The sequence below is a fragment of the Ambystoma mexicanum genome, chromosome 1p (assembly GCF_040938575.1).
Source record: "Ambystoma mexicanum isolate Mex_15411 chromosome 1p, UKY_AmexF1_1, whole genome shotgun sequence".
Classification (NCBI taxonomy): domain Eukaryota; kingdom Metazoa; phylum Chordata; class Amphibia; order Caudata; family Ambystomatidae; genus Ambystoma; species Ambystoma mexicanum.
The window spans coordinates 1,106,999,268-1,107,012,716 of NC_090921.1; the positions used below are offsets into that span (position 1 = coordinate 1,106,999,268).

The 13,449-nt window shown below is 40.6% G+C and overlaps 1 protein-coding gene across 1 annotated transcript in view; it reads left to right on the forward strand.

The window, feature by feature from the left end:
* LOC138527822 (cholinesterase-like) overlaps nt 1-13,449 on the forward strand; it is a 69,014-nt gene that overhangs the window by 42,086 nt on the left and 13,479 nt on the right. The window lies entirely within an intron of this gene.

A 13,449-nucleotide genomic window follows, 5' to 3' on the forward strand; every position in this document is an offset into this window, starting at 1 on the left:
TGGCTTTACCAGTATGGCATGCCATGCCATGCCACAGAATATGTCCAGACTGAACCCCGCAATGTGGGACTCTACTATATATATACACTCATTATGCCCAGTCAAAATGGCTTGCCACAGTGAAGATTTGTTCAGATTGGACTCAGTAATGTGGGCCAGTACCACTTAAGAGCACTCGTTATCCTGCCTTGCCCCTTGATACTCAGTAACAAACAATGCCTTATCACAGTAAAGAAATGTCCAACCTGGACTCATCAATGTGGACTGGTGTCACGTAGGCACACTCATTATGCTGCCTTTGCCCCTGCATGGCATGTTTTACTGGGCCTCAACTTGATGCCCAGTTAGAGGTGCCATCCCTTTCCCCATACATCCCCGTTCAAGCCTTCTACTGTTCCCTCCCCAATCAGAGACCTGCTTTCCAGCCCAGAACACATGCATCAACATTCAAACAGCATCATTCATTCTTCATACCCTCTCACATCCGCCCACGCTGTGCACTGATACAGCATTCATGTACCCAAGCAACGTACACTCTCTCATTCATGCACCCACTTACAAACACAGACTCTTGCATATATTTTATTTGTTTATTTATATGCAGAAGCAACAATGCTCTTTTGATCCCAAATGAACATACAACCGGGTTCGAAATTGAGGGGAGCTGGGGGCGATTTGGCTCCAGCTTCTAGCATAGTAGAGCCTGGTTAGCTAGAAACCAACAGCTACCAGGAGCTACTTTTGGCTCCTTGGGCCAACCGGTGCCTTCCAAACATGTAAATGTGACATTAACTTTGAGTATTTGAGAATGTTAATAAAGAAGAATAAGAACACATTTAATGCACATTTAAACACAATGGTTTCAACCAAATGCACTAAACGCTAAAGGAGCATCTTTGGTAACTCCTGGTTCCCCTGCAGTAGCTTCTCCCTACTGGGTGATGCCCGACACCTAGGACCTGGTTTTTGCTCCTGCTCTTCGAATCTCAACTTTGCGAATCCTGAACAATAGATAGAAAATCAGATTTGTTGGGAAGCAGTGAGTTTCTTACCATGGGGTGAGTATGATGGACATTCTGACCAGGTTGTGGCGGGGAGTAAATGGACAATACACATGTGGATATACTTAGATTAAGGACAACCAACATTGGACATTTTTAAGTGCAGGTATATGTATACACACACACATATATGTTTTAAAACATTTCCTTTCCTGCAGCTACACTCTGTATTCCGAGCCTCTCAGTTTTGCGATGAAGGCACTAAGGCTCTTGCACAGCATACAACAGGAAGCAGAGAGTGCTTCCTGGTTCCTGCATATGGACAGTTTGGCCGGAGCGTCTCTATTTCGCTGCCCCTTAGTCCCTTGATGTGCAGGGAGGTGCAAGAGTGTTGCTGCGTACATACAGGCCTGCAGTACCCTAATCTGCACCCCGAATGGGCCATGCAAGCTGGGGAAGCAAAATGCCCCCAGCTGTGTCTGGCTCATTGGGTATGCACGCTTGGGCACTACTGAACTGTCAAATGGAAACCAGGTATCCATTTGACAGTTTAAGCCAGCCACGCATCGCTCCCTCAGCTGCTTTGTGCAGCTGAGGTAGCGATAAGTGTTTACACTGGGCTGGTTTGCCTCCTCCATAATCGGCGAGGATACAGGCTAGTCAGTATTCCCAATACTGGCCTGAATCTCTCGGCCCATATCCTGTCCCTTGTGCTTCAGTTAAGAGCCTCGGAAGCCCAGATTTCTGCCATCTGCAGTGCTGGTTTTGGAAAATTGAAAGCTCTGAGGAAAATTCTTCCCCTGCTTCCTTCGGAAAACCGTATTACTTTGGTCACATCCACTATAATGGGCTCCTTAGACTATTGTAATGTGATCGATTTGGGACAACCAAAGTATCAGATCCAGCGGCTGCAAGTCCTTCAGAATTTAGCAGCGCGCTTGGCGCTCAAATCTCCTTGTCTCACTCCTTCAGTCACTCTTCTTCATCGGCTGCATTGGCTCCCGGTGGGAGCGTGAATCGAGTTTAAGATTCTGGGTACTGTCCATCGAGCCCTCCATAATGTTGGCCCTCACTATCTGACAAGCAAACTGGAAAGTTACTGTCCAATACGCAGTCTCCTTGCTGAAACGCATGTCCTACTTAAAATCCCAAAATGTCATCGAAAGCTTCTGGGTGGCCGCTCCTTTTTAGTGCTGGTCTCCAGCCTCTGGAATGCCCTTCCGTTATATCTGAGAGCTTTGGCTGAATATCTCCCCTTCAGGAAGGCATTACAGACTCATTAATTCAGCTCTTCCTTTCCTTCTTAGTTTACTTGAGGCATGCTTTTTTTTGTTGCTCTACCTCTCAGCACCTAGATGACTTCGGGCCATAGTCCACGCTTTATAAATCTTGTAATAGTAATCAGTGCTGCCTCGCCGTTACGTGCACTGTGCTGTATTCTGCACAATAAAATTAAGGTAACACTACGTTGGCTAATTCATACGTGAACGCATAGCACATATCTCACGCACAGTGCATGCAAACCAATCTGAAGCTTCCGTGAACCCGCGATTTGCACTCAAAGACACGTACATTCACCAGTGCAAGAACAATCAGCACACGATGAAAAATGAGCCTAGTGGATTAACATATTATTTAAATGAATTTTTGCACCACAGCAAATTTTGCACTAATGCTAGGACTGCTGCAAAAATTGCCAGAGTGCAATAATACATTCAGTGTTTGCATTTGTGCTAATTGCACCATCACTGGAGCAAAGTTTTTGTGGCACCGCCTGTTGTTTTATACATAAACGATTTTCATAAGTTAACGCCTATTGTCAACTTGAACTAAAATACGTCACGCTTGCGGGTGCTAAATTTGGCCTGTTTGGCACCTCATACACATTCCTATACCAAATTCACCATGGCACTTCAGTTTTTAGTATGCATTTTTTACATTGTTTTCATTTCAACAGCCCAGCATGTGCCTGTTGCCCTAACCGTGCATTCTGCCACAATCTTGGAAAGGTCTCTTCATTTAGAATCAGGTGCAGTTGAGTAAATTAGCTTTTCATTTAATTTCGGTGGATTCCATAACTCGCCGTTACTATCAAAAACGTCCATATAATTCGTATCATGCTCTGAGAAAGTGCATTTCTTCCCGGGCTACAGTATGGCTAAAAAGGTACCCATTTGTTTTGCGATTGAAAGCCTCCAAAAATCAAAGCCATGACCGCTCCAGGCCTGGTTGTGGTTCCACCAACGTACTCCAGACACAACTTTAGCCGAACATCTTTTCTTTCTTTTAACTTTTAGCCACACTTACTCAACACCCACGCCCCTTACATGGAATAGTTATGACGTAATTATTGGTGATGACGCATATAAATATTGCAAATTAATACCCAGCGAGGGGCCGCGGGGGTGTCGTCCTCCTATCCAATGAGGAGGCTCAAAACGCCTCCTCGCAGCTGGGGGCCATTATTTTCCTCTGCCGGGTGCTCAGGTAAGTGCTATTATGGATGACTTATGAAACTTATTTTATAGCAACTGGCTCATGTCCTGTGAGTATTTTACATGCACACTAGTTCATGCTGTTCTATCATTGCAGTGCAGACCTGCTTAAAACAGGGCCGTATTTGCAACATGTGTTTCTTGCACAGAATATGCATGTTGGAACAAAATGCAAAAAAGGCACATTCTGTGCAAGAAAGTTATTTAGGAAATTAAGTCTTTCATAAAGCAGTAGTTCTCTGCATATCATGAATCCTACATCATTTAAACAATCCTCAAATTGAGGGTTGTACTATCATTTTACTTTAATTGGAGAAGCTTTGAAATTCAAGGCCCTCATAAGATTTTATCTGAAGTAAATGCAGACAACCTTGGGTCACTAGAGGATGTTTAAGAAAAGTGTATCCTCATTGGCACCCGATCTTATGGGTGTTGGGGCTCAGGACCCACCAATACATACTGTGCTGGTGCCCAAGGGTCTGGGGCTGCCTCACATGCAATTTTACAAGCTGAGCTTTGACCAGTTGAACTCGTTGGATGCAGTTGTTGAGCGTGTTCCCAAGGTGATGTGGGGCAACTTAAAAAAAAAGTATTTGTTGTGATTTAGTCCCAACAAAATCGACTTTTCACAAAAAGACAAAAACCCAACATCATACAGGAAAATACAAACAAAGCGACAAGGTAAAATAGCTGCAGTCCGCCATTATTACATACATCGATCAATCACTATATTATATACATTAAAAGAAATAGCGACTAAAATTGAAATAGAAAAGCAGAGAAAAAAAAGAAAAAAGAAAAGAAATAAAAGCAATTTAGAAAAGAAATAGAAGAAATATTAAAAAAATGTATCCAAACTTTTTAGGAAAACTTCTTCAATCATACAACATTTAATTTAAGCAGATAAGAGGACTCAGCACCTATATTTAGGCATCATTATCCTGAGCATCCAGACCCTCTACGCAGCTCCCGGCACTCTGACGCAAATGAAGACTAACCGAGCTCAGTTCTTTCAACAAGGTTACAATTTCACTAGATAAGAGAGTTTCATTACCTGAGGCTAACCTTTCCCCGAAACAATCTGTGTGCAATATCCCCTCATGGGTGACAAATCTAGCGAGCCTCTGGGTTCTCATTTCCAGGGTACCCGGACAATTAACAAGCAGATGTTTCAGCGATTGTGTTACACTTTCCTGGAAAAGATTACAAACATCATTCACTGTTTCATCTATATGCCTAATATATTGGATCTCACGTGTGGGCAGAAGATTCAGACGGAATATCAAGAACTCAGATCTCACAGAAGGGTCCGGAAATTTCCTCAAATAAGTGGGAAGGTAGGATCTAGGTTTGTCTGTAAAGGTTAAGGACGGGGAGACTTTTGTAAGCCGCATAGCAGCTATTGTCCTAATCCAGTCTGCCCTTTTCAAGCACTCCTTTGCCTTCATAGGATTTTGAATGAGAACCAAATAGTGATTAGTGCCAGCCTGAAGGACAAAGGAAACATCTTCATAAAGAGACTGTGTAGGGGGAACCAAAATTGACCTCTACAGGGAGACCCATCACCATTCCATCCATGCCCTCATTGACAGTAGACCCAACTCATATCGTAAACTAGATATCGGTGCACAGTTGGGTTGACACAACACAACACAACAGTTGGGTTGAGTACATGCTTCTAGATTTTCCCCTCGGTCCGCTCCCAGTCTATCAAATAGGACAAGGGGTTGGAATCAAATCCAAAAAGTAAGGTAGGAATTACTTTGCTTCCATAATATCTGATTACAGGCAAGAGGGAGAATTTACAAAATTCTGTTAGTATCTTTTTCATAGGCGAAACCAATTGTAAGGTTTTGGTCTCCAAAATGACCATAGCGTGGACTTTAGTGGGAAATTATCTCATCACTGCACCTAAATAGGGGACTTTCTTCACAAACTGTATAATTTGGTCGTCTGGGCTACACGTAAAAGGCTTAATGGCCTTTAAAGGTTGTTTAAAGACCAACATTTTTTTATTTTAAGGCGTTAATTGTTAACCCATTGAGCTCTGCATATTTCTGTAGAGCGTGGAGCACCCGCTGAAGGCTGATCTGAGTGTGATCGAGTAGGACGATGTCGTTGGCATAGGCCATCCAATTTATCTTAGTTTTTCCAATCTTTGGACTGGCCAGCAACGACTCTTCCATCCACTCGACCAGATCAGACAAATACAGATTGAAGAAAAAAGGGGTGACAATGCATCCCTGCCGGAACCCCTGATCTATTCTAATGGGATTCAACAATTTCCCTGATCTATCCAGTCTAATCTGCAGTTCTGAGTCTCTATGCATCGCAACCAAGATAGCAAGCATATTTTCAGGAAGACCCCAACTGCTTAACTTGGTCCACAAGAGATCCCGATTGACCGTGTCAAAAGCTTGCGACAAATCAATCTAAGCACCATAAAGGGGCAATCCAACTTTCATAAAGGTCCCAGAACTGATCGTACTCAAGACAAGTCCATTTAAAGATGTTGATAGACCTCTACGAAAGCCTATCTATTTCCTTCAAAGTATACCCTTAGATCTAGCCCACTCTTCCAGATCTTTTAAAACCAGCCCTGCAAAGATTTTTCCATCTGCATCCAGAAAGGAATTCAGACAGTAGTTTGAAGGGGCCACCCGGTTTCCCTTTTTATAAATCATGATTATTATTGCCCTTCTCCATGTCCCCGGTAGTTGCTTGGTAGCAATTATCCTACTGAATAGTGCTGCCAGCAAACAAGACCAGAGACCTGGGTCTAATCTTAAGACTTGATTGCTCAAACCATTTGGACCTGCCGCTTTCGAGAACGATGCTCTTTTAATCAGAGATCTTATCTCGTCTCATGAGACGTTCAGATCCCAATTTACCTCTTTGAGAGGAGAAGCCATTGAAGGGTTGGATGTTCCATAAACTTTCAAGAAATGCTCAACCCATGTTGTTTCCTGTATAGCCTCGTCTTTTCGTATTGTTTAATGGGGGTGGTTCAATGAATTAATAAATAGACCAAAGGTTACGAGAATTCTTATTAGAGATACCACTCAGCATAACTTCCCCTTCAATTTGCAGACAACGGTATTTCTGGGACCTAGACCAGTTCCTATAGTTATTTTTCAAGGTTTTAGTCTGCCTCAGGCACTCATGCTTGTCATGTATTTTAGTTTTTAATAGTATTATTGACCTCCTTAGTTCCCTTTTTTTCCGCCAAGTTTTCTCATCAAAATGATGGCTCTGGTTAACAATGGATTTCGAGGACCCGTTACCAGGAGGATTAAGGTCCCAAAGGACCTTTACAAGTTTTGTTGGTTCACATAATGTTTTCAACTCAATTTCCAACAGTGGATAGATGGTATCATTGAGCAGCGTATTAAGATCCCTCCCCATCTCCTAAAACTAACCACTTTGTTCCTTCCCTTATTAACACTTAACTCATGTGGGTAGTAGTCACTCTCAGTAGTCACTCCCAGTCACTATCATCCCTCTTCCATGTAGGAGCTGTGGGAAGATCCCCTATTATGTTTCCATTTGCCATAGACAAATCCCAATCCCTCATAAAATTATACCAAACCTTCCTGTCGTCTGTTGGAAATTTACATGAGGATTTACCAGGAGCCCCAACTTGAATACATTAAGAGTTGAGGTCTCCCAAAAGGACCAATTCAGAAGAGGGGCAATTTTCTGAGAAACCAAGAAGTAATTCTGACAATGAATGTTGGAAGTCAAGAAGGGTGGAACAGGAAGAATTCCAAAAGATACTCATTATTACCCATTTTCCAAAGCCTCCTCCCAACCCCAAATCCACATTAACCGGCAAAATGCCCGGTATTGAGTTGGACAACATCTCTGAAAAATAAAAAATAGCATTTCGGCAAGCTATCAGAAGGCCCGCTGATGGTCTCCCCAAACCCTCAGCAGTGGCCAATTGGTAGTAGACTGTAAAACCATCAATCCCAAGACCCGCCCTAAGCTATGTTTCTTGGAACACAATGAGTGTTGTGCAGTTGTGCCCACGTGAGCGGAGCTCTGCATATGTTGCTGGTGCTGTGCAGCTGTAGACCGCCATGTGCTGTGTATGCATTCATTTTAAAATGCCATTTAGAAAGCGCATGCAGAGCTCTCTCAGCCAGCGCAATAAGCACATCAGAAGACAAAGCATGGAGCAGGGAAGGAAGAGGAGTTTAAATCGAGAGATTAGGCGTGCCACTAAAAGGGCCAATTTTAAGTTTAAAGATTTTATTAGATGAAATTAGGTAGACGAAGCAAATAATACAAACATCATGTATCAAGAATAGCTGCATTGTAAAGACCAGGCATAAAAGATGTAATCAAGATTAATACTAAAGTAAGCCAAGTAACCTTATACCGTATTGTTTCAAACAGCATTAATAACTTTTCAATATGAATGGGCAAAAAACATTACAGACAACCAGACAAAACACCAACTGGACAAACCACAAACAAGAGGAGGGAGAAAGAAGGGGGATGAAAAATTGGGTACAAATATAACTGGCATTATTATAGGATAATGATTTGCAGGTTACTGATGAGAATCTACAACAGATAAATAGTCATTAAAAGATTGCCATTTCAACTGATACTTATTTAGTAAGTCAGGGGTAGATGCATTGCAAACTTCCAATCTATGAATGCTGCTAATAGAGTTCCACCAAAAGTTGTAATGAATATGACTTAGGTTTTTCCAGTTGGTTGTGATATTTTGAATTGCTACCATTAAGCATACATCAAACAGAAATCTAGCATGTTTATTGATAGAATTGTTATGTAGCATGGAGCTGCCTAAAATAGAAGATCAAAACAGACGTCCACAGAAAGGTTAAAAATATGTTTGATGGTATTTCACACAGAGCTCCAAAATGGCTTCACATATCGGCATTCTATAAACATATGCTTAAAAGAACCTTGAACCTGCAAGCAACTCCAACAATTATCATTAGGCGATAGACCACATTTGAAAAGGGCATAGGGGTAATAAAGGCTCTGTGATGAAAAATGAAATAGTTTTGAACAAGGCTAGCAGAGGTGGTGATTTTAGAGAAGTACTGCCATTAGGGGCGGGGGGCAGCAAAACTGATGCTCCAATAGTAAGCAATCTTCTCTTCAGTCAATATGAAGACACTCAATCCTCGGGTTAGACAACGTAGTTAATAGGATGTTGTAGTAGATAGAGGCTGGCACATTGGAGTTCAGCATATGGAGCAATTTTAGCGCATTAGGATTATTGGATCTATACATTAGAATTTGAAAATGTTCTACAATTGCAGCAATAATTGTAAGAAATTGCATTAGGGATGAACTAGGCATATGGAAGTTGGCAACAAATTCATCAAATGTAATGGGAATACCATAATTAAAGAGTTGTTACAAAATGTAATGCCTTTAGAGAACCATGGCCTCCAAAAAATGGATTTACCTTTGATGAATGGAGATATAAATGATTGCTTAGCTATGTAAGGGAACAAAAACACCTTAAGGGAAAGGATGGATTGACGGAAACAGGAGTATTTAGTGAATTTATCTTTCCCTTTAATAAAGTAAAGGTCAGCAAGGGACATTGGGAAAGGCATAGCTCTCTCCAGGCACACCCACCTAGGCACCTGAAATGATACATCCTGAGAAAACCAACTCTGTGTTTGCTTAGAAGTGAAGGCCAAATGATATTTTTTTAAATCGGGGAAGCCTGCCCCTCCTTGGGAGCGGGATTTTTTAAGCTTTCTAAGCGATATTCTATGTTTCTTTTTCCCCCCATAAAATTTAGTGAAATAGGAATCTATAGATTTGAAAAAGGAAGGAGAGAGTGGGAGAGGCACCATAGAGAGAAGATAGAGTATAATGGGGGAAATCATCATCTTAATAGATTCCAGTGGGCCCCACCAGGAGAGATAAAGGGGGGACCAAGAGGATACTAGCTCTTTGACTCTAACGTACTATCTGAGTTATGTTTACGAATATTATTGATAGAAGCAGGAATGTGGATACCTAAATATTTGAGTCCTTGGGGGCACCATTTCATACCTAGAGGACTAGTGTGATACGGGGTACAGGGCATGTTAAGTGGGAGAATATCCGATTTGTCAGTATTAAGTTTATACCCAGAAGCCTCTGAGAATCTAGATATAATATTAAGTAAATATTGGGCACTTTGCTGAGGGTTTTTTAAGAATAAAGGTACATCATCGGCATACACCGCTGTTTTGATATGGAGATTGTTAAATGAAATTCCCGAAACATTATCATCTTGTCTTATAGCTTCAAGAAAGGGTTCTAGCGCAAGAATAAAGAGATTTGGAGATAGAGGGCAGCCCTGACGCGTTCCTCTAGATAAGTGGAAGAAGGAGGATAGTTGACCATTTACAAAGACAGCGGTTTTGGGGTTAGAATATAGGACCTTAATCATAGAGAGAAAAGGGGGACCAAAACCGGGCCACCTGAGCGCCTGGAACATAAAGTCCCATTCAACTCTGTCGCAAGCTGTCTCTGCATCTAGAGCTATCACAACATAGGGATCACTTGATTTGTTTAAAATGTCAATTATGTCTAGAAAAAGTTTAATATGGGAGGAAGACACTCTACCTTTTACATATCCAACTTGGTTTTGTTTAAGGAGATTGGTTGGGAAAGGGAGGAGTTGATTGGCAAGAATCTTGGCATAAGTCTTACAGTCAGTATTAATAAGGGAGATTGGACAGTAGTTTTGGGGGAGTTCGGGATATTTATTAGGTTTAGGGAATACTATTAACATAGCTTCTAAAAATGAGCCGTGGGCCATGTCATTTGAAATGAAATGAGAATAAAGTTTGTTATGCTTAGGTACTAAAAGATCTGCAAAATGGGCAACAAAATCAATGGGAAAGCCATCTGGTCCTGGGGCCTTACCGTTTTTAAGGTTTTTAATAGCCAAATGTATTTCATGGGGAGTAATTGGAGCATTGAGTGATGCAAGTTCAGCTTGAGGATAGGCGTTATGAGGTATATTGGAAAGGAAGTCATTAATAGCAGGATTAATAGGAGGGGCTTTGGAAGTATATAAACTGGAATAGAATCTCTTAAAGGCAAGGACAATTTCTTTATCAGAGATTTTCCTACTTCCCAAGGGATCTTTAATAACAACAACTTTGGGTTTCTCCTTCTTAAGTTTAAGATAAGAAGCCTGTTTTACTAGTTTTATTGGAGAATTGGTGAATTTTAGCTTTGTATTTAAGCAAATTAGAACAAGAATATTGTGTCATAATTTTATTATATTCAAATCTTCGTTTCAACATGTCTTTGAGGACTGCGTTAGTGCAAGAAATTGAATTTCTAGGGGTTTAAGCCATTTGAGGATGGATTCAGATTCGAATTTAAGGTTTTTCTTTTTGTTAGCTACAAAAGAAATAATATGGCCTCTATGAACCGCTTTATAACAGTCCCAATTTTTGGTAATAGAAGTGTCCTGATCTTTATTTTCAGAGAAAAAGTTATTATGTTGTTGTGTAATAAACAGTGTAAATGACTCATCATTTAATAGGCTGGTATTGAATCTCCACCTGCAAGAGTTGTAAGAGGCTATTGGGGTAGCAAGTTGAATGTGCACTGGAGCATGATCAGAGATTGTGATGGATTCTATCTGGGCATCAAGTAGGAGGCTAACCATAGAATTAGGGATACAAATATAATCAAGCCGTGAAAAGGAGTTGTGCGGTGTAGAATAGAAGGTGAATTCTGTGTCGGTTGGATGTAGGATACGCCAAGCATCGCTGAGACCTGTTTCAGATATAAAGTTAATACATTGGGTATGGGATGTAATTTTAGTATATCGCACATCGGATTTCCAGTACAAAAAAGGGTCAGTGATTTGGTTACAGTCTCCACATACAATCACATTTTGGGGGTTAACAAGTAGTATATGATTTCTGAGTTGTTTCCAAAAGGAGGGATCTGCAGAGGTTGGTCCATAAACATTAAGAATCGGTATACATTAAGAATCGTGTAGGTTACAGATTCTACTAATACCTTAAGAATAACCCATCTCCCTGACTGGTCAGATTCCATAGATATAACTTTACATTTAAGGGTTTTGTTAATAAGTGTGATAACGCCATTCTTTTTTCCATTAGCAGCACTGGAGAAAACCTGACCCACCCAGTATCGCTTAGGTTTTGCTGCTTCATCAACAGAGAGATGTGATTCTTGTATAGAAGCTATAGAGGGTTTCATTCTATTAAGGTGTGAAGGTACTTTTTGTCTCTTAATGGGATTATGTAATCCTTTAACATTCCCGGATACTATATTGAGAGGCATTGATCAAGGAAAAGGATAACTAGATACAAACATAAACAGTAAATCGAATAAAACAGCATCTTTGAGGCAGTAAATCCTATAAGCGTGTAAGAAAATACAAGTACCCATCAAGATAAAGGGCAACATGAATGGAATGAGGCAGAAGGAAGGGGGTAAGACAAACAATGAAGACATGAAAATAGGTATAAGAGATTTGTAATAAAAAAAATCAAAAGAATGGTGGCGAACAGGAACCAGCCACAACAATCCATGTCCAAAGTGAAGTGATGAGGGAAGGAGAGCTGAGGAAAAGAAAAAAGGACGGCCCACCCTTCTCCGCTCCGGTGAAGGAAGTTAAATTAAAAAATGAAGAACGCACGAGGTTGTAGAAGTAATTCAATTGATGGGGTTAGAAGTATCCATATCAATCCTTTTGTGAGTTTGGATGCATTGTCTTAGATATGTTGTGAAAGTTTGAAGTCTACCCCTGTAAGGTAAATTTCAGGATAGCAGGATGAATAATAACATATCTGGCATTGAATTTCCTAAGAGCAGGTTGGAAAGCCAGAAGGTCTTTTCTTCTTGCTGCTGTTATCTTGGACACATCTTGTGTGATAAAGATTTTGTTTCCTTCCCATGTTAATTGTTTGATCTGTTTAACTTTTTGTATGATGAGGGTAATATGCGTGAAGTCCAGGAAGGCCAAAATAAGTGTTCTGGATGGACTGCAAGTACTGGAAGATGAATTGCTGGGCCAATTTGATGAGCTCTCTGGATGTTGAGTTGCACAGAGGGTGGTAGGTTGAGAATTTGAGGAAGAAAAATATAAAGGAAGGCAATAGGATCATTTTTTTCAATTCTTTCCAGAAGGCTCACAATGCGCAGGTTGTTTCTCCTATTTCTGTTTTCTCACCCTGTTGTTGTAGGGAGGTGACTTGATTTTCTAAATTAGTAGAGACATCTGCGTTACGTACTCGCCTTTCCATCTCGTTCATGCGCAATTCAAAAACGGAACATTTGTTATCTAGTTGTTGCAGCTTTCATCTTCCATGAAGGGCTTTAGAGCCATAATTTCTGACAGAATGGTCTGCATAACATGGTCAACTGTGTCTTCTTTGGGTGTCAGAGAATCACTCTTTTGTCTCTTGAGGGTAGCGGGAGACGACACACAAGCCTCTTTTGTTTGACCCTCTTTAGTAGATACTGTAAAGATATGGGGACGTGAGGATAATAAGAATCAAAAGAGTCCAGATTACAACGGAGTAATATCCTTGGTTTACTTGTTTCCTTTCTTGTTTCCTTTCTCCTCACTTCCCTCTCCTCACCAAATTGATAAAAGTGGAGCACACAATACACCACTGTATAGTTGTCACTAAATAGCTACAACCTATTAGAAATGTTTTAGGTCAGAGAAAAGACCATAAAGTTGGGGAACTTACAATGTGAGGCGGAATGTGAAGCGAAAAAAATGAATAACATTAATTTAGTCTTACTCTATGTAAGCGGATATTAGCAATGAAAGTCATAGGTATAAGGTATGTACGGCTAAAAACCACTTGAAAAATTATATAAGTTCTATGTAAGAAAATTCAGCATTGATTCCATAGCTTAATATTAGTTAAATGTGAAGAAAAAGAAAAAATAAAGTGGAGAAA